The sequence below is a fragment of the Micromys minutus genome (assembly GCF_963924665.1).
Source record: "Micromys minutus genome assembly, chromosome: 17".
NCBI lineage: Eukaryota > Metazoa > Chordata > Mammalia > Rodentia > Muridae > Micromys > Micromys minutus.
In genome coordinates, this window is record NC_137952.1 from 565,423 (window position 1) to 586,742 (window position 21,320).

The window sequence follows — 21,320 nt, forward strand, 5'->3', positions numbered from 1 at the left end:
ATAATCATTCATCATTATTAAGTAGGCATCACCCAAACGATGGAGAGATGGTTCAGTATATAGAAATCCATCAAAGTAATCCACAATATAAACAAACTCAAAAACAACAAAAAAACCACATGATCCTCTCACTAGATGCTAAAAAAGCATTTGACAAATTTTTTGACACCCCTTCCTGTTAAACGTCTTGGAAAGATCAGGAATTCAAGACCATAAGTAAACATATTAAAAGCAATATACAGCAAACTGTAGACAACATTAAACTAAATGGTGAGAAAATTGAAGCAATCCCACTAAAATCAGGGACTAGACAAGGCTGCCCACTTTCCCCCTACCTATTCAACTTAGTACTGAAAGTCCTGGGCAGAACAAGTAGAGAGCAAATGGAAGTCAAAGGGATACAAATTGGAAAGGAAGAAGTCAAAATATCACTATTTGCAGATGATATGATAGTGTACTTAAGTGACTCCAAAAATTTCACCAGATACCTCCTACAGATAAACAACTTCAGTAAAGTGGCTGGATATAAAATTAATTCAAATAAATTAGTAGCCTTCCTCTACTCAAAGGATAAACAGGCTGAGAAAGTGATTAGGGGAAAGACACCTTTCACAATAGTCACAAACAATATGAAATACCTTGGTGTGACCCAAACTAGACAAGTGAAAAGTCTGTAAGACAAAAACTTCAAATTTCTGCAGAAGAATATTGAAGAAGATCTCAGAAGATGAAAAGATCTCCAATGTTCATGGATTGGAAAGATCAACATTGTAAAAAATGGCCATCTTGCCAAAAGCAATCTACAGGTTCAATGCAATCTCCATCAAAATTCCAATTCAATTCCTCATAGAGTTAGAAAGAGCAATTTGCAAATTCATTTGGAATAACAAAAAACCTAGGATAGCAAAAACTATTCTCAACAATAAAAGAATGTCTGGGAAATCACTATAAATGACCACGAGCTATATTACAGATCATTGATAAAACATCATGGTAATTGTGCAGAGATAGACATGTAGATCAATGGAATAGAATTTTAAGGCCCAGAAATGAACCCACACACCTACGGCCACCTGATCTTTGACAAATGAGCTAAGGACATTCTATGGAAAAAGTACGGTCTCTTCAACAAATGGTTTTGGTTTAACTGGCAGTCAGCATGCAGAAGAATGCAAATTGATCCATTCTTATCTCTTTGTACAAAGCTCAAGTGCAAGTGGATCAAAGACCTTCACATAAAACCAGATACACTAAAACTATTAGAAGAGAAAGTGGGGAAGAGCTTAGAACACATAGGAACAGGGGAAATTTTCCTGAATAGAACACCAATGGCTTATGCTCTAAAATCAAGCATCAACAAATGAGACCTCATGAAATTTCAAGGTTTCTATAAGGCTGAGGACACTATCAAGAAGACAAAACAGCAGCCAACAGATTGGGAAAGGATCTTTACCAACCCTATATCTGATAGAAGGCTAATATCCAATATACACAAAGAACTCAAGAAGTTAGACTCCAGAGACTCAAATAATTTTATTAAAAAATGGGGTACAGAGCTAAACAAAGAATTCTCAACTCAGAAATAGCAAATGGTATAAAAGCACCTAAAGAAATGCTCAACATCCCTAGTCATCAGGTAAATGTAAATCAAAATCCTGAGATTTCACCTCACACCAGTCAGAATAGCTAAGATCAAAAACTCCAGTGAAAGCAGATACTGGCCAGGCTGTGAAGAAAGTGGAACACTCTTGTTGGTGGTGGAATTGCCAGCTGGTACAACCACTCTGGAAATCAGTCTGGTGGTTCCTCAGAAAATTGGACATAGCACTACCTGAAGATCCAGCTATACCACTCCTGAGCATAAACCCAAATGTTGCTCCATCATATAACAGTGACTCATGCTTCACTATGTTCATAGCAGCCTTATTTATAATAGACAGAAGCTAGAAAGAACCCAGATGTCCTTCAACAGAGGAATAGATACAGAAATTGTGGTACATATACACAATGGAGTACTACTCAGCTATTAAAAACAATGACTTATGAAATTCCTAGGCAAATGAATGGAACTAGAAAATATCATCCTGAGTGAGATGACTAAGTCACAAAACAGCACACATGGTATGCACTCATTGATAAGCAGATACTAGCCCCAAAAAGCTCTGCATACCCAAGAAACAATTCACAGACCTTATGAAGCTCAAAAAAAGGAAGCCAAGAATGTGGATTCCTCAGTCCTTCTTAGAAGGTAGAACAAAATATTCACAGAAGGAAATACAAGATCAAATAGAGGAGTGGGGATTAAAAATATCATTCATAGACTGTCTCACCTGGGGATCCTCCCCATATGCAGCCACCAAACCCAAGAACTGTTGTTAATGCCAAGAAATGCTTCCTGGCAGGAACCAGATATGAATGCCTCATCAGAGGCTCTGCCAGAGTCATTCAGATACAGCTGAGGATGCTTGAACCCAACCATCGGACTGAACAGGGGGACCCCAGTGAAGGTGCTAAGAAAGAACTGAAGGAACTTAAAGGTTTTGCAACCTCATGGGAAGAACAACATTATCATCCAACCAAACCCTCCACTACCCTTATGCTCTAAAATTGGACTCATGGCTCCAACTGCATATGTAGCAAATGATAGCTTTTTCTGGCATCAGTGGGAGAAGGGGCCTTTGGTCCAATGAAGGCTCATTTTCCCAGTATTGGGGAATGCCAATGCACTGAGGTGGAGAGGGTGATTGTGAGGGGGTGCACCTTCATGGAAACAAGTAGGGGGGAGCAGGGTGGAGGGATAACATTTGAAATGTAAATACAGAGAATATTCAATTAAATAATTTTAAAAAGAAAAAGAGAAAAGTGGTTTTACATCTGGTGAGCTGGCTCAGTGGATAAGGGCTTGCTCTTGCCACCAATATGAGGACCTGAGTTCAAACTGTGGAACCAATGTGGTGAGAGGAGAAAACTTACTCTCACATTTTGTCTTCTCATCTTCACACTTGTGTGCTCTGTTGTGCACAGATACATGTTTCCCTTCGACTAAATACATGTAATAAAAACAAAAAAGTAATCATATATATATATATATATATATATATATATATATATATATATATATATATATCATGATGTCACTCTAACCAAGTGAAAAATGTGTATGTCCCTGAAGAAAGAAACTGAAGAAGATATCAGAAGATGGAAAGCTATCCCATGCTCATGGGTTTTTAAGATTAATATAGGGAAAAATAGCCATCTTATCAAAAGAAATCTATAGGTTCAATGCAATCCTCACCAAATTTGAAAGAGCAATTTTCAAATTCATATGGGAAAACAAAAATCTCAGGATATCCAAAAATCCTAAACAATAAAAGAACTTCTGGAGAAATCATCATCCCTGACCTCAAAGTGTGCTACAAAGCAATAGCAATACAGATTGCTCAATGGCATTGGATCAAAGACCCAAAAATAAGCCTGTACTCCTGTAGACACTTGATTTTTTACAAAGAAGCCAAAACCATACAGTGAACAAAAGAAAGTATCTCCAACAAAATGTGCTAGTCTAACTGGCAGACTGCATGTAGAAGAATGCAAATAGATCCATATTCATCATTCTGGACAAATCTCAAGTCCAAGTAGATCAAGTACCTCAACATAAAACCAGGTACACTAAATCTCACAGAAGGGAAATTGGGAAATAGCCTTGAGTGTATTGATACAAAAGACAATTTCATAAACATAACACTAATGACTCAGGCTCTAAGATCAACAAATAACAACTGAGACCTCATGAAACGGAAAAACTTTTGTAAGGCAAAGAACACTGTTGGTAGGGCAAAAGGGAAACTTACAGCCACAAATTAGGAAATGATCTCAACTAACCTCACATCTGAGAAAGGTCTAATATCCAAAATATATGAAGAACTCAAAAATTTAGACTCCATAAAATCAAATAACCCAATTTTAAATAGGGTGCGAAGGTAAATAAAACTCTCAGCAGAGGAATCTAGAATGGTTAAGAAACATATAAAGGTATTCTCAACATCCTTAGTCATCATGGAAATGCAAGTCAAAACAACCCTGAAAAATGATATCAAATGATACAAAAAAATGTGATATATCTAATTAATGCAATGCTATCCAGCTATTAAAAACAAATACATCATAAAATTTGCAGGCAACTGGATGGAACTTGGAAATATTATCCTGATTAAGGTAGCCCAGTCCCAAAAGGACATGCAGAGTATGTACTCACTTATAAGTGAATATTAGCATAAAATGCAGGATAGCCATGCTATATACTCCACAGACCCAAAGAAGCTAAACAAAAAGGAAGACACAAATGAGAATGCTTGAATTTCACTTAGAAAGAGAAGTAAAATAGTTATGAGGCAGATGGAGAGGGAACTAGATGGGAGAGGGAATAGTGGAGTGAATAGAGAGGGTTCTGCATCAGGTATAGGAAGGGACAGGAGAGATGCCATATGGCCAAGAGAATGAATGTAAATCTGCAACTGATGGGGGTGGAAAGGTAGTGGGCATCTTCAGGCCTGAGACATCAACCTGGGATAAGGGAGGCACCCAAGAAACATTGGGAGTAGCCTTAGCTGTGAGTCACAAATTTGGGGATATGGAACCTGAAGACACTACCTCCTGTAGCCAGGCAGAAATCTCAGAGAAGTTATGGGGACACAAACTCACCCACAAAATTTATCCTGTCTACAAGAAGTGCAAGGACACTGGATGGAGCAGAGACTGAGGAAATGGCCAAGTAATAGCTATCCCAAACTAGAGACCCAATCCGTGGGCAAGCACCAGTCCCTGACACTATTAGTGATACTCTGTTATGCTTCATCATAGGAGTTTAACATGGCTCTCCTCCGAGAGGCTCTACCCAGCAGCTTACTGAGTTAAATGCAGACACCCACAGTCAAACAATAGATGAAGCTTGGGGACACTTATGGAAGAATAGGCCCAATGCAGAATAGAAATTCCATGGAAAGACCAACTAACCTGGACCCTTGGGGCTCTCAGAGACTGAACCACCAACTAAAGAGTATTCATAAGCTGGACCTGAGCCTCCCTGAACATATGTAGCAGATGTGAAGCTTGGTTTTCATGTGAGGCCCAGACAACTAAAGCTGGGTCAATTCCTCAGAAAATTGGAAATAGTTCTTCCTAAAGACACAGCTACATTGCTCCTGGCCATATACTCAAAGCATGCCCCACCATACCACAAGGACACATGCTCCACTATATTCATAGCAGCCTTATTTGTAATAGCCAGAAACTGGAAACAACCCAGATGTCCCTCAACCAAAGAATGGATACAGAAAATGTGGTTTATTTACACAATAGAATACTATTCAGCTATTAAAAGTTAGGAAATTATGAATTTTACAGAAAAATGGATGAAACTAGAAAATACCATCGTGAGTGAGGTAACCCAGACCCAAAAGGGTATGCATGGTATTACTCACTGATGAGTGGATATAAGCCAGAAAGTACAAAACACCCATGGTACCTCTCACAGACCCATGAGAAGAACGTGAAGTTGGGTGAGTAGAGAAAGGAGAATCTGGGAGCATTAGGGGATTGAGAAAGAATATGATTAAAATATATTGTATGAAAAAATTTTAACTAAAATATTAAATGAATAAAATTCAAAAGCAATAAGAATAAATTATAGGACCAAAAACGTTATGTTTGAAGAGATAGGCCATTACTTATTCCTTCCACTTGGGTGAAAACAATGCACCCTACACAATTCTGTTCCTGTCCCTGACGGACAGTTTATATTTGAAACACTTATTTATGTGTAAGAAAAAGTATTCTTAAAACAACTTTAAACATACTAAAAATGGTTAGTAGGTGGAATTGTATGTTTCCCTAATTTAGGGACTAAATTTTGGTAAGGTCATTTGTAACAGACATAAATTTCCATCTTCCTTATCATCTTTGTCAGCAACAAGTATGTTTTCTACTCACTCTTACGTTTTAGTTCTTATTAGCTTAACATCCATAAAGAAAACAATTTTAAAATCCTCTAAATTAAAATTAGTTCTTCTCATAATCTGAGGTCCATCGACAATTTATACCTTTGCCTGCCTGGGCTTCTACTTAACATTGCTCAAGTCACAGTCCTCTCCCCCACCATAAACATGTGTGTGTGCACACACACACACATACACACATACACTGCTAATTCCCACCATAGAGCCTCACTTACCCAAAGTATCCTCACCTGTCCCCTCCAACCCATTTTGCAGGCCCAACTCAAGTGCAACTTAGATGGTGAGTCTTTTCCAAATGATTCAAATACATCTCTTCTCTGATCTTTGAATATATATTTTAAATATACATTTAATAATAAAAATATTAATAGCAATAATTAATAATAATATTTTAAATATTCTGTTTGGGTCTCCCAGCACAAACTTGAATGCTCTCAGGAAGTCAAGGTCATTCTCATATTGCTCTTACTGAGTTTGTTCCATTAGAGTCAGTTCCCAAATAAACAATGCAGCAATGGCCTAACACAAGGTGGATCCTCTCTACTCTTTCACTGTACAGTGTACTCAGAATTTCACTACTACAGAATAAAGTTCTCATGCCTCTGTCACTATGATGCATTAACATTCATAGCAATTAGGATATTTGGTCACTGTAGTATCCACATTCTGTCTTCTAATAAAAAGTATTCTGTTACTCAAAACTATGTTTGCAATTTTTCCTGTCTTTATTTATATGTATCTTAGATAATGTGAAATGCTAGCATTTCCTTTTTAAATTCCATGCTACATGTGTGTTTCTGAGCATATATGTGTGTACTAGAAGCATTCAGGGTCCTACAAAGATCAAAACAGAGAATCATATACTCTGAAACTGGCAATACAAATGATTGTGTGTCAGTAAAAAACTGAGTAGTAAGTGCTCAGAACACTGAGCCATTTCTCCACCATAACGGCCAACATTTCTAAAGTATCTATTATGTTGCCAGACATTTAATGCCCTACCACAGCTCCAGATATTTTTTAATGTTTTAAGCTAATTTCTTGCCTTAATGATCTATGTGTGCACACATACCATAATGTAGGTGGGATGCTCAGAAGACAACTACAAAAGTCAGTCTAATAGGTTGTGGGATCCATATGAGGAATTAAACCAGGTCATCAAACTTGGAAGCAAATTTCCTTACCCACTGAAACATCCTGTGGCTCATATATATCTTAAATCATGTGTATTAATTGATTCCATTTTTATAAAAAACATGGGAACTGCCTCTGATTGTTATCAGCCTTTACATAAGAAGAAAAAAGACCACAAATAAATTAATTAACTGGTATTTATAGTTTCTGAGTGATTACACAGCAACAAAGGCAGAATTTAAAACCAGCAAGTTTAACCACTGCATCTTTGCATTTTACCCAGAATCATACATCATTAGTAGTGTAAACATGATGCAAAACAAAGGATTTCAAATTTACTGTAATGATTGTAAGTAGTCATAATTACATTTATTCATCTAGAAAAGCAATACCTCTTCTCTGAGGCTGAGCATCTTTTCTGATTCACTAAAGAAATAAGAGTATCTATAAAACAACTTTAATTTCATATACCAATATCAGATACAAAAAATACATCTGATAACATATCTTTTCAAGATGACCTGTTCCTTCTATTCATCAACTCTCTCTCTCTCTCTCTCTCTCTCTCTCTCTCTCTCTCTCTCTCTCTCTCTCTCTCTCTCTCTCTCTCTCTCTCTCTACTACTTAACCAATTAAGAAAATGATAAAACCCTCTTTTCCATGAACAGGTGAAGTCTATAAACAGGAGAGATAAATAAAAGTGAGTTAACTGATATCTATAGCAACCCATAAACTCTGCCTTAATTCCAGTAATTTCACCTACCTTTGGATTAGAAGAGCTGCTGTGCTCCTGCTCTGCCTTGGAGAAATAAATAGGTCACATGGATTTCAAATAAATTTATCATGAAATTCTCTGTTTTCATGAAACAGACAACAGCTCAAGGAAAAGTTGTGATCTAATTGGGAAAGAAACTAATAGGGAAGGAGTAACAGATTACTCTTTACAGAGTATTTCTTCTTCAATAAAGGAAGTCTCTTGAATAATATTACTATCAAGATTTCTCACTGAATATCCTAGCCCAGGGAACACTCAGCTAAACTACCTTAAGAGAATAGTGATAAACAATTTGAAGAAAAATTTAGAATAACCTTATAACAATGCTTGAACATAAAAGAAGAGGGACGAGTCTGAGAAAGGGGAATTGATTTCACAAAACCACAGTCTAGTCAGTATTCTCTCCAAAACGTTAGGCTTTGAGGGTATGAAGTGGAAATGGCCCTGCAATTCAAGGCTTAGATCTGTCCTCTAGATCAAACACCTATGGAGTGTTTAAAAAACAAGGATGATGAGTGGAGCAAATCACAAGGAAAGAAAATTCTAGGGCATCTGTATCAGGAAAAAATGTTTAGATTTACAACATTTAGCTTATTTAAAAATGTCATGAAAACAATATATTTAGAAGTTAAAAACAATCCTGTTTCAATGTAGCAGTGTGATTCATCCACACTGTATCCAAAGGCTGTGATTAAATGCTCACCTACTTGGACTATTCACATGATGAATGAACCCACACATATAATCAAGAGACTATCTTCCCCATGGAATTTCTTTTCCCTATAGAAAAACTTAGCCAAATTAATAGTTACTCTGACAATAATTATAAATATTTTGCAATTATTTTAGTGATATTTCAATACTACTTTACATAGTTCTGACTGAAGTAAATATCACAATTTTTAATGAAAAGAAAGACTTAGGCAATAGGTTTTGATTAGTTACTGAATAAGTTTCCAACTGAGAACACCATTTCTTCTACTCAGCTATCAGAAGCAATGACTTAACCAAATTCTTAAGAAAATGGTTGCATCTAGAGAATATCATCCTGAGTGAGATAACCCAGTCACAAAAGAACAGACATAATATGCAGTCACTGATAGTGGGATGCTAACCCCAGAGGCTCGGACTGCCCCAGAAACAACTCACAGACTGTGTGAAGTTCAAGAAAAAAAGAAAACAAAACAAAACAAAAAAACATTATGCTCAGTCCTTACACACCAAGAAAACATTGACTAATTCCTGGTTACATCCTGTTTTACATGTACTTTTTGCTCATTGTAACTAGTAAGACCTTAATGCAGAGTATCAAACCTTAAAAAAAAGAAAAAAAAGCCAAGCACTGACAAAAATGTATTTGTATACATTTATGCAAAAATGTTTAAAATTTTTTTCTTTTATCTTTGTTTTTTTAAATAAAGTTTTTTAAAAAGTTAGAATAGATTCACCTTCTCTGGTGCCAGTATTCTGATTCTCCAGTGATTTCTATTTTTCAAAATTTCCTAATTCCCCTGTAACTACTAGAAATGCTACCTCCAATATGGCCAAAAATACAGTCCAGGTGGCACCTCTCTCTGAAGAGAACAATTAGATTAATCTACTATAGTTCAATGAGACTCAGTTTTGGGACTTTTGAACCTTTTAGTGAAAGTCAGAGAAGCTGTTGAGAATATGTACATTTTTTAAGTCTCTGATCCCCCTTATAAAGTAAGTAGCAAAAATATGACAATAAATTAAATCAAGATGAGAGGATTTTTAATACTGAAAGATAATTAAGAACGTTTTTGAGGTTTTGGGTGCAATCAAATTTTAAAAGTTTTCTAATAAAACAAGATATATTTTAGAAAAAGAAGAGACTATTCTCCCCATAGAATTTCTTTTCCCTATAGAAAAACTTGGCTAAATTAATAGTGACTCTGAGAATAATTATAAATATTTTGCAATTATTTTAGTAATATTTCAATACTGCTTTACAAAGTTCTGGCTGAAGAAATTATCATGATTTTTAAGGAAATGAAAGTCTTAGATACTATGTTTTGATCAACTACTGAGTACATTTCCAACTGAGAACACCCTTTCTCATACCACCTTCTGGTTCTCCGGTTGCCACCTTCACAGAAAAATCACAGTGTTAATCTACACTATCTTCACTGCACATTCCCATTCTCACATTTGCATATTTATGTGTAATGTGCACTTATAAAATCACTTGTTCTCTTTGTAGTTCTGCCTCTCTGTGATGATCGTGATCATAACCACTGAATATGCAAGAACTGCTTCTGAACGATAGCTTCTACCCACTCATTCATTCAACTAATCATCAAGCAAAATCCCTGTCTCTGGTTAGTCCCTCTACTAAAAAGGTGATCAGGAGGCAGGAAGTTACATAAGCTTGAAGTGCATTCTTTGATGGACAGTAAGAAATCAAACTATCCTTCATTATTCAAGTTAAGGCAATAAGCATTTCTAAAATTGTTTATTGTTAACATCTCATTGGTTAACATAACTTTTACTTTGTGGAAGCATTTGGCTTGTTTCCTAATTCATAAGTAGAATTTTTCTGACATTTTTGTATTTCTTTAAATTGTTGTTTGGGCTTGGGCTGTAATTGCTTTCAATGCACTTTCTCTCCAGCCATAAAAACATTAGTGAGGGAATTTGGACTGTTTAAAATGGGTGTGTGAGGATGAGATAAAGAACTGGTTAGTGAAGGGCTGTGATTAGAGGCAGTTGTCTGTAGATATATCAAGAAACTGAGATAAAAGTTTCACATTTAACACTAAAATACTGATACCTTTGATTTAAAAAAAAAACATGCACATACACACTTATGCTAACAAGTTTCAGAGTCACTAACAATGTGTGCCTTCATAGCTTTAAATAACTTATTTTTTTTATTTCTGCCTGCACCAGGAGCTGACCCTATACTATAGCTCTCTATACACAGACCCTGCTGAGAGAGAGCTGGTCTCCCAGAAGTGCTGAAACACCTGAAAGCACAGGTAAAACCACCATTTCTGTTCTGTGAGTACTACCCAGAGCTTTCAGGACACAGGAACCAAGAAGCAGTATGGAACAGAATCCATTAGGTTTCTCTCTGTGCCCTCTGCTGACCCTATGCCACAGCTATCTCTACCTAGACCATACTGGAAGAGAACTGGTACCTCAGTAGTGCTGACACACAGGCTTACAAGAAGGCCAAGCCACTGGCAGAACCAGCAAGACCAGCTAATACCAGAAATAAGCAGATAGCGAAAGACAAGTCCAAGAACCTTAAAAACAGAAATAAAGGTTACATAGCATCACCAGAACATAGTTGCCCCTACACAGCAAGTCCTTAAATACTCCAAGAAGATTCTGATTTAAAATCACAACTCATGATGATGTCAGAAGATATTAAGAAGGTAATAAATAACTCCCTTAAAAAAATACAGGACAGCACAGGTAAACAATTAGAAGCCCTTAAAAAATTACAGGAAAACACAAGCAAACAGGTGAAGGAATTGAACAAAACTTCCCTGGATCTAAAAACAAAACTATAGAAACAATAAAGGAATCACAAAGGGAGACAACCCTAAAGATAGAAAACCTAGAAAAGAGTTCAGGAGACATAGACACAAGCATCACCAACAAAATACAAGAGATGATAAAGATAATCTCAGAAGATACCATAGAAAACATTGTCATAACAGTCAAAGAAAGTGGAAAAAAAAGGTTTCTAAACCAAAACATCCAGGAAATCCAGGCCACAATAAGAAGATCAAACCTGAGGATAATAGGTACAGAAGAGAAGGAAGATTCCCAACCTAAAGGGCTAAAAAAAAGTCTTCAACAAAATTATATAACACTTCCCTAACCTAAAGAGATATACCCATAAACATACAAGATGCCTACAGAACTCCTACTACATGAGACCAGAAAAAAAATTCCTCACATCACAAAATTGTCAAAACAGAAAATGAACAAAAAAGAAAGAATATTAAAAGCAATAAGGGAAAAAGGTCAAATGACATACAAAGTCAGACCTATCAGAATCACACAAGATTTCTCAACAAAGACAGTGAAAGCTTGAAGATGCTTGGCAGGTGTCATACAGATTCTAAGAGAACACAAATGCCAGCCCAGGCTACTATATCCAGCAAAACGTTCAATTAACATACTTAGAGAAACTAAGATATTCCATGACAAAACCAAATTTACACAATATCTTTACACAAATCTAGCCCTACAAAAGATAGTAGATGGAGACCTCCAAGGCAAGGTAGGGAAATTACACCCTAGACAAAGCAAAAATGTATTCGTCTGTCAACTAACCCAAAAGAAGACAGCCACACAAACATAAATCTACCTCAAACAACAAAAATAAGAGGAACAACAATCACTGGTCCCTAATATCTCTCAACATCAACGAACTCAATTCCCCAGTCAAAAGACATAGACTAACAGACTGAATATGTACACAGGACCCAACATTTTGCTGCATACAGGAAAAACACCTCAGTAACCAAGACAAACACTACCTCAGAGTAAAAGGCTGGAAAATAATTTTCCAAGCAAATGGTGCAAAGAAACAAGTTGGAGTAGACATTCTATCAAATAAAATCAACTTTCAACCAAAAGTTATCAAAAACAGATAAGAAAGTATATTGAATACACATCAAAAAAAAATCTACCAAGATGAAATCTCAATTCTGAATATCTATGCTCCAAATGCAAGGGCACCTACATTCATAAAAGGTACCTTATTAAAGCTCAAAGCACACATTGAATTTCACACAGTAATAGTGGGGGACTTCAAACCCCCACTCTCATCAATGGACAGATCATAGAAAGAGAAAATAAACACAGACATAGTAAAACTAACAGAAGTTATGAACCACATGCCTTTAACAGATATCCATAGAACATATCATCCTCAAACAAAAGAATATAACTTCTTCTCAAGACCTCATGACACCTTCTCCAAAATTTACCATATAACCAGTCACAAAACAGGCCTCAACAGATACAAGAAGATTGAAATAATTCCATGCATCCAATCAGATCACCATTGACTAATACTGGTCTTCAGTAACAACAAAAACAACAAAAAGGTGACATACACATGGAAGCTGAACAATGTTCTACTCAATGATAACTTGGTCAAAAAAGAAAAAAAATGAAAAAAATTAAAGACTTCAGAATTTAATAAAAATAAATGTACAACATACCCAAATTTATGGAACATAACAAAAGCAGTGTTATAAAAAATTCATAACTCTGAATGCCTCCAAAAAGAAATTGTGGAGAGCATACATTAGCAGCTTGGCAACTCATCTAAAAATCTCTAAAACAAAAAAGAAGCAAATGCACCCAAGAGGAGTATATGGCAGAAACTACTCAAACTCAGGGCTGAAATCAACCAAGTAGAAATAAAGGAACTATACAAAGAATCAACAAAACTGGGAGCTGGTTCTTTGAGAACATCAACAAGATAGATAAACCCTTAGGCAGACTAAGCAGAGAGAAAATAGACAGTATTCAATTTAACAAATCAGAAACTGAGGAAGTTCAAAAAATCAACAAATCCTACAAAAGCCTTTACTCAACAAAACTGGAAAATCTGAATGAAATGGACAAGTTTATTGACAGATACCAGGTACCAAAGTTAAATCATGATCAAGTAAAACATCTAAACAGTCCCATAATCCCTAAAGAAATAGAGGCAATCATCAAAATCCTCCCAACCAAAAAAAGCCCAGGACAGGATAGGTTTAGTGCAGAAATCTATCAGACCTACATAGAAAGTCTAATGCCAATACTCTCCAAAGTATTCCACAAAATGAAAACAGGCAGAACTATCCAATTTCTTCTATGAATCCACAATTTTGCTTATACCTAAACCAAAGACCCAACAAAGAGAGAAAATGTCATACCAGTTTTCCTTATAAATATCAATGCAAAAACACTCAATAAAATTCTTGAAAATCGAATCCAAGAACACATCAAAATGACCATCCATCACAATCAAGTAGGCTTCATCTCAGGGATGCAGAGATGGTTCAATATTCAGAAATCTATCAACGTAATCCCCTATAAAAACAAGCTCAAGAAAAAAGACCACATGATCATCTCATTAGATCCTGAGAAAGCACATGACAAAATACAATACCACTTTATGTTAAAAGTTTTGGAAAGATCAGGAATTCGAGGCCCATACCTAAACATAGTAAAAGCAATATACAGCAAACCTGTAGCCAACATCATACTAAATGGAGAGAAACTTGAAGCAAACCCACTAAAATCAGAGACTACACAAGGATATCCACCCTCTCCCTACTTATTCAATATAAAATTCAAAATCCAAGCCAGAGCAATCAGACAACAAAAAGAGGTCAAGGAGATACAAATTGGAAAGGAGAAAGTCAAAATATTGCTATTTACAGATGATATGATAGTATACTTTAGTGACCCCAAAAATTCCATCAGAGAACTCCTACAGCTGATAAACAACTTCAGCAAAGTTTCTGGATATAAATTAAATCAAACAAATCAGTAGCCTTCCTCTACTCAAGGGATAAACATGCTGAGAAAGAAATTAAGGAAATGACACCCTTCACAATAGTCACAAATAAGATAAACTACCTTGGCATGACTCTAAACAAGCAAGTGAAAGATCTGTATGACATGAACTTCAGGTCTCTGAAGAAGGAAACTGAAGAAGATCTCATAAGATGGAAAGATCTCTCATGCTCATGTACTGGCAGGCTTAAAATAGTAAAACTGGCCATCTTGTCAAAAGCAATAGACAGATTCAATTCAATCCCCATCAAAATTCCAACCCAATTCTTCATACAGTTAGAAAGACCAATTTGCAGATTCATTTGGAATAACAAAAATATAACAGGATAGCAAAAACTATTCTCAACAATAAACAAACTTCTGTGGGAATCACCATAACTGACCTCGACTGTATTACATAACAATAGTCATAAAAACCGTATGGCATTGGTACAGAGACAGGAAGGTAGAGCAGTGAGAAAGAATTGAAGGTCCAGAAATGAACCCACACACCTATGGTCACTTGATCTCTGACTAAGAAGATAAAACTATCCAGTGGGAAAAAATAGCATTTTCAACAAATGGTGCTAATCTAACTGGTGGTCACCATGCAGAAGAATGCAAATTGATCCATTCTTATATCCCTATACAAAGCTCAAGTCCAAATGGAATAAGGATCTCCACATAAAACCAGATACACTCAAACAAATAAAAGAAAAGGTGGGGAAGAACCTTGAATACATCAGCACTAGGGAAATTTTCCTGAACAGAATACCAATGGCTTATATTCTAAGATCAAAAATCAACAAATGGGACCTCATAAGATTTAAAAGCTTCTGTAAGGCAAAGGACACTGTCAAGAACACAAAACAGCAACCAATAAATTGGGAATAGATCTTTACCGATCCTACATTTGATAGGGGGCTAATAGCCAACATAAACAAAGAACTCAAGAAGTTAGACTCCAGAGAATCAAACAATCCTACTAAAATATGAGGTACAGAGATAAACAAAGAATTCTCAACTGAGGAATACCAAATGACTGAGAATCACCTAAAGAAATGCTGAACATCCCTAGTCATCAGGGAAATGCAAATCAAAACAACCCTGAGATTCCACCTCACACCAGTCAGAATGGCTAAGATCAAAAACAAAGGTGACAGCAGATGCTGGCAAGAATGTGAAGGAAGAAGAACACTTCTCCATTTTTAGTGGGATTGCAAGCTGGTACAACCACTCTGGAAGTCAGTCTGGCAGTTCCACATAAAATTGAACATAGTACTGCCTGAAGACCCAGCTATACCACTCCTGGGCATATACCCAAAAGATGTTCTAACCAATAACAAGGACACATACTCCACTATGTTCAGAGCAGCATATTTTTATAATAGCCAGAAGCTGGAAAGAACCCAGTTGTCCTTCAACATTGGAATTGATACAGAAGCTGTGGTACACATACACAATAAAGTACTACTCAGCTATTAAAAATAATGAGTTCATGAAATTCTTAGGTAAATGGATGAATCTAGAAAACATCATCCTGAGTGAGGTAGCCAAATCACAAAAATACACTCATGGTATGCACTCACTGATAAGTGGATATTAGCCCAAAATCTCGGAATACCCAAAATACAATTCACAGACTATATGAAGCTCCAGAAGAATAACAGCCAAAGTGCGGATGCTTCTATCCTTCTTAGAGGGGGAACAAAAATATTTTCAGGAGGAAATAGAGAGACAGAGCTTAGAGCAGCAACGGAAGCAAAGGCCATCCAGAGACTGTCCTACCTGGGGATTCAGCCCATATTCAACCACCAAACCCAAACAATATTGCTGATGCCAAGTGTATGTTGACAGGAGCCTGATATAGCTGTCTTCTCGGAGGCTCTGCCAGAGCATAACAAATACAGAGGATGATGCTCACAGCCAATCATAGAACTGATAACGGGGCAGAGCGGAGCCTGGCCCAACTGCCAGCCGGAAAGGCGGCTCGTACAGGCTGAGCAACTGCGACCTGGAACAGATCTTAGGAACTTCTGTTCCCACCCGGAGACGACTTCAGGACGCAGAGCAGAGCCTGGCCCAACTGCCAGCCGGAAAGGCGGCTCGTACAGGCTGAGCAACTGGTGAGTGGGAGACCTAGGCTGCGGGGGAGCAGAGGGATCTCTGCGGAGTGCACACGGAAAGGGCACGCCCTGCCCTGACCTGCCCTGTCCTCCCCGATCCAGTGACCGGGAACAGATCTTAGGAACTTCTGTTCCCACCCTGAGACGACTTCAGGACACAGAGCAGAGCCTGGCCCACCTGCCAACCGAAAAGGTGGCTCGGAGAGGCTGAACATCTGTGACCAGGAACAGATCTTAGGAACGTCTGTTCCCACCCGGAGGCGACTTCAGTATGCAGAGCGGAGCCTGGCCAGCTGCCACCCAGAACCTGGGCTGCCGGGGAGTAGAGAGATCTCTGCGGAGTGCACACGGAAAGTGTACCAGGGACACAGACCAGATACAAGGGAAAGGCAAGAACATATCACTGACAACAAAATGGCAAGAGGAAAGAGAAAGAGTATATCCCAAGGAAACCAAGACAATCTAGCAACACCAGAAGCCAGCTCTCCGATAGTAGCAAACATCGGAATTCCAAACACTCCAGAGAAAGAAGACACAGACCTGAAATCAAGCCTCAAGACGCTGATAGAGTTACTTAAACAAGAAAGGGAGGAAAAGCAAAAAGATTCAGAAGCTTTTAAAGAAGAAACAAGAAAAACGCTCAAAGAACTCAAAAAACGAGACGAAAACAGAACCAAAGAAATAAAGGAATGGAAGAGGGAAATTAAAACAGAAATTGACACAATAAAGAAAGCGCTAAAAGAGATAACCCTAGAGTCAGAACACCAAAAAAAGAAATCAGGAGTCACAGAAGCAAGCATTTCCAACAGATTACAAGAGATCGAGGAGAGAATCTCGGGGGCAGAAGACAACATTGCAAACATAGACAAAACAGCCAGAGAAGATGCAAAAAACAAAAAGCTCCTAACCCAAAATGTCCAGGAAATACAAGACACAATGAGAAGACCGAACCTAAGGATAATAGGAATAGAAGAGGGAGAAGAGTATCAACTAAGAGGCACAGTAAATATCTTCAACAAAATCATAGAAGAAAACTTCCCTACCCTCAAGAATGAGATGACCACGAGCATAAAAGAAGCCTTCAGAACTCCAAATAGGTTGGACCAGAAAAGAAATACCTCCCGACACATAATAGTAAAAACATCAAGTGCCCAAAGTAAAGAAAGAATACTAAAAGCAGTAAGGGAAAAAGGTCAGGTAACATATAAAGGCAGACCAATCAGACTCACACCCGATTTCTCAACAGAGACTATGAAAGCTAGAAGAGCCTGGACAGACATCATGCACTCCTTAAGAGAGCACAAGTGCCAGCCCAAGCTGCTATACCCAGCAAAACTATCAATCACCATCGATGGAGAGACAAAGATATTTCAAGACAAATCAAAATTCACACAATATCTGACCACAAACCCAGCACTACAACGAATTATAGGTGGAAAACCCAATACAAGGAGGGAAAATACAGCCTAGTAAAAACAAGAAAACTCCTAAACAAGAAAACTAAAAGAAGAAAAAAACACAGACACAACCCAACCCAAAAAAGCAAAAATGGCAGGAAACAGAAACAATTATTCATTGATATCTATTAACATAAATGGTCTCAACTCCCCAATAAAGAGACATAGACTATCAGACTGGATACATAAACAAAATCCAGCCTTTTGCTGCATACTGGAAAATCATCTCAGAGACAGAGACAGACACTATCTCAGAGTAAAAGGGTGGGAGAAAAACTTCCAAGCAAACAGCTCCAAGAAGCAAGCTGGAGTGGCTATTCTAATATCGAATAAAGTAAACTTCCAACCAAAAGTTATCAAAAAAGATAAAGAAGGACACTTTTTACTCATTACCGGGGAAATCTGTCAGGAGGAACTCTCAATCCTTAACATATATGCTCCAAATAAAAAATCACCCACATTCATAAAAGAAACCCTACTAAAGCTCAAAAAATACATTTCACCCCACACAATAATAGTGGGAGACTTTAACACCCCACTCTCACCAATGGACAGATCAGGGAAACAGAAACTGAACAAGGACACTGCAAAACTAGCAGAGACTTTGAACCAACTAGAATTAATAGATATATACAGAACATACTATCCTAAAGTAAAAGAATACACCTTCTTCTCACCACCCCATGGCACCTTCTCGAAAATTGACCACATAATTGGACACAGAACGAGCCTTCATCGATATAAGAAGATTGAAATACTCCCATGCATCCTCTCAGACCACCATGGTCTACGGCTGGTCTTTAACAACAACAAAGACAACAAAATGCCCACATACACATGGAAACTAAACAACGCTCTGTTAAAGGATAGCAGGGTCAAAGAAGAAATACAGAAAGAAATTAAGGACTTTCTAGAATTCAACGAAAATGATAACACAACATACCCAAACCTATGAGATGCAATGAAAGCAGTATTGAGAGGAAAACTCATTGCCCTAAGTGCTTCCAAGAAGAAACTGGAGAGAGCTCACATCAGCAACCTGACAGCACAGCTAAAAGCCCTAGAACAAAAGGAAGCAGATATACCCAAAAAGAGTAGACGGCAAGAAATAATCAAAATTAGGGCAGAAATAGACCAAATAGAAACAAAAAAAAACCATTGAAAAAAATCAACAAAACAAAGAGTTGGTTCTTTGAGAAAATCAACAAGATTGATAAACCCCTAGCCAGACTAACTAAAGGGCAAAGAGAGAGTATCCAAATTAACAAAATCAGAAAGGAAAGTGGTGACATAACAACTGAAACTAAGGAAATTCAAGAAATCATTAGATCCTACTACAAAAACTTTTACTCCACATAATTGGAAAATCTAGAGGAAATGGACGAATTCCTAAACAGATACAAGGTCCCAAAGTTTAACCAGGACCAAATAAACCATCTAAATAACCCTATAACACGTAAAGAAATAGAAGAAGTCATCAAAAGCCCCCCAACCAAAAAAAGCCCAGGTCCAGATGGGTTCAGTGCAGAATTTTATCAGACATTTATTGGGGATATAACACCAATATTCACCAAACTATTCCAAAAGATAGAATCAGATGGAATATTACCCAACTCATTTTTTGAGGCTACAATAACCCTCGTACCTAAGCCACACAAAGACCCTACAAGAAAAGAAAACTTCAGACCAATCTCACTAATGAACATTGATGCAAAAATACTCAACAAAATCCTTGCAAACCGAATCCAAGAACACATCAAAACCATCATTCATCATGACCAAGTAGGCTTCATCCCTGGGATGCAGGGTTGGTTTAACATAAGGAAATCCATCAATGTAATCCACCATATAAACAAACTTAAAGACCAAAATCACATGGTCATCTCACTAGACGCTGAGAAAGCATTCGACAAAATCCAACACCCCTTCATGTTAAAAGTCCTGGAAAGAACAGGAATCCAAGGCCCATATTTAAACATAATAAAAGCAATATACAGCAAACCAACAGCCAACATCAAACTTAATGGCGAGAAACTTGAAGCAATCCCACTAAAATCAGGGACTCGACAAGGCTGCCCACTCTCTCCCTACCTATTCAACATAGTACTGGAAGTCCTGGCTGGAGCAATTAGACAGCAAAAGGAGATCAAGGGGATACAAATCGGAAAGGAAGAGATAAAAACATCACTCTTTGCCGATGACATGATAGTGTACTTGAGTGACCCCAAAAATTCCACCAGAGAACTCCTACAGCTGATAAACAAGTTCAGCAAAGTGGCCGGATACAAAATTAACTCAAACAAATCAGTAGCCTTCCTATACTCAAAGGACAAACATGTGGAGAAAGAAATTAGGGAAAAGGTACCCTTCACAATAGTTACAAAAACTATGAAATACCTTGGTGTTACTCTAACTAAGCAAGTGAAGGACCTGTATGACAAGAACTTCAAACCTCTAAAGAAAGAAATTGAGGAGGATCTCAGAAAATGGAAATATCTCCCATGCTCATGGATTGGAAAGATCAACATCTTAAAAATGGCCATCCTACCAAAAGCAATCTACAGATTCAATGCAATCCCCATCAAAATTCCAACCCAGTTCTTCATGGAATTGGAAAGATCAATGTGCAATTTCATATGGAATAACAAAAGACCGAGAATAGCGAAATCCATCCTCAACAACAAAAAAACATCTGCGGGAATCACTATCCCTGACCTCAAGCTATATTACAAGGCAATTGTGCTGAAAACTGCATGGTACTGGTAAAGAAATAGGCAAGTGGATCAATGGAATAGAATAGAAGATCCAGAAATGAGCCCTCATGTATATGGTCACCTGATTTTTAACAGAGGAGCAGTAAACATTCAATGGAAAAAGGACAGCCTATTCAACAAATGGTGCTGGTCCAACTGGCACTCAACATGCAAAAGAATGAAAATAGACCCGTTCTTATCTCCTTGTACAAAGCTCAAGTGTAAGTGGATTAAAGATCTCCACATTAAACCAGATACACTGGAACTATTAGAAGAGAAAGTAGGGAAAACCTTAGAACACATAGGCACAGGAGAAAATTTCCTGAACAAAACACCAATGGCTCAAGCTCTAAGGTCAAAGATTAACAAATGGGACTTAATGAGATTGCAAAGTTTCTGTAAGGCTAAGGACATCGTCAAGAAAACAAAACGGCAACCAACAGAATGGGAAAAGATCTTTACCAACACCACATCAGATAGAGGCCTAATATCCAAGGTGTACAAGGAACTCAAAAAGCTAG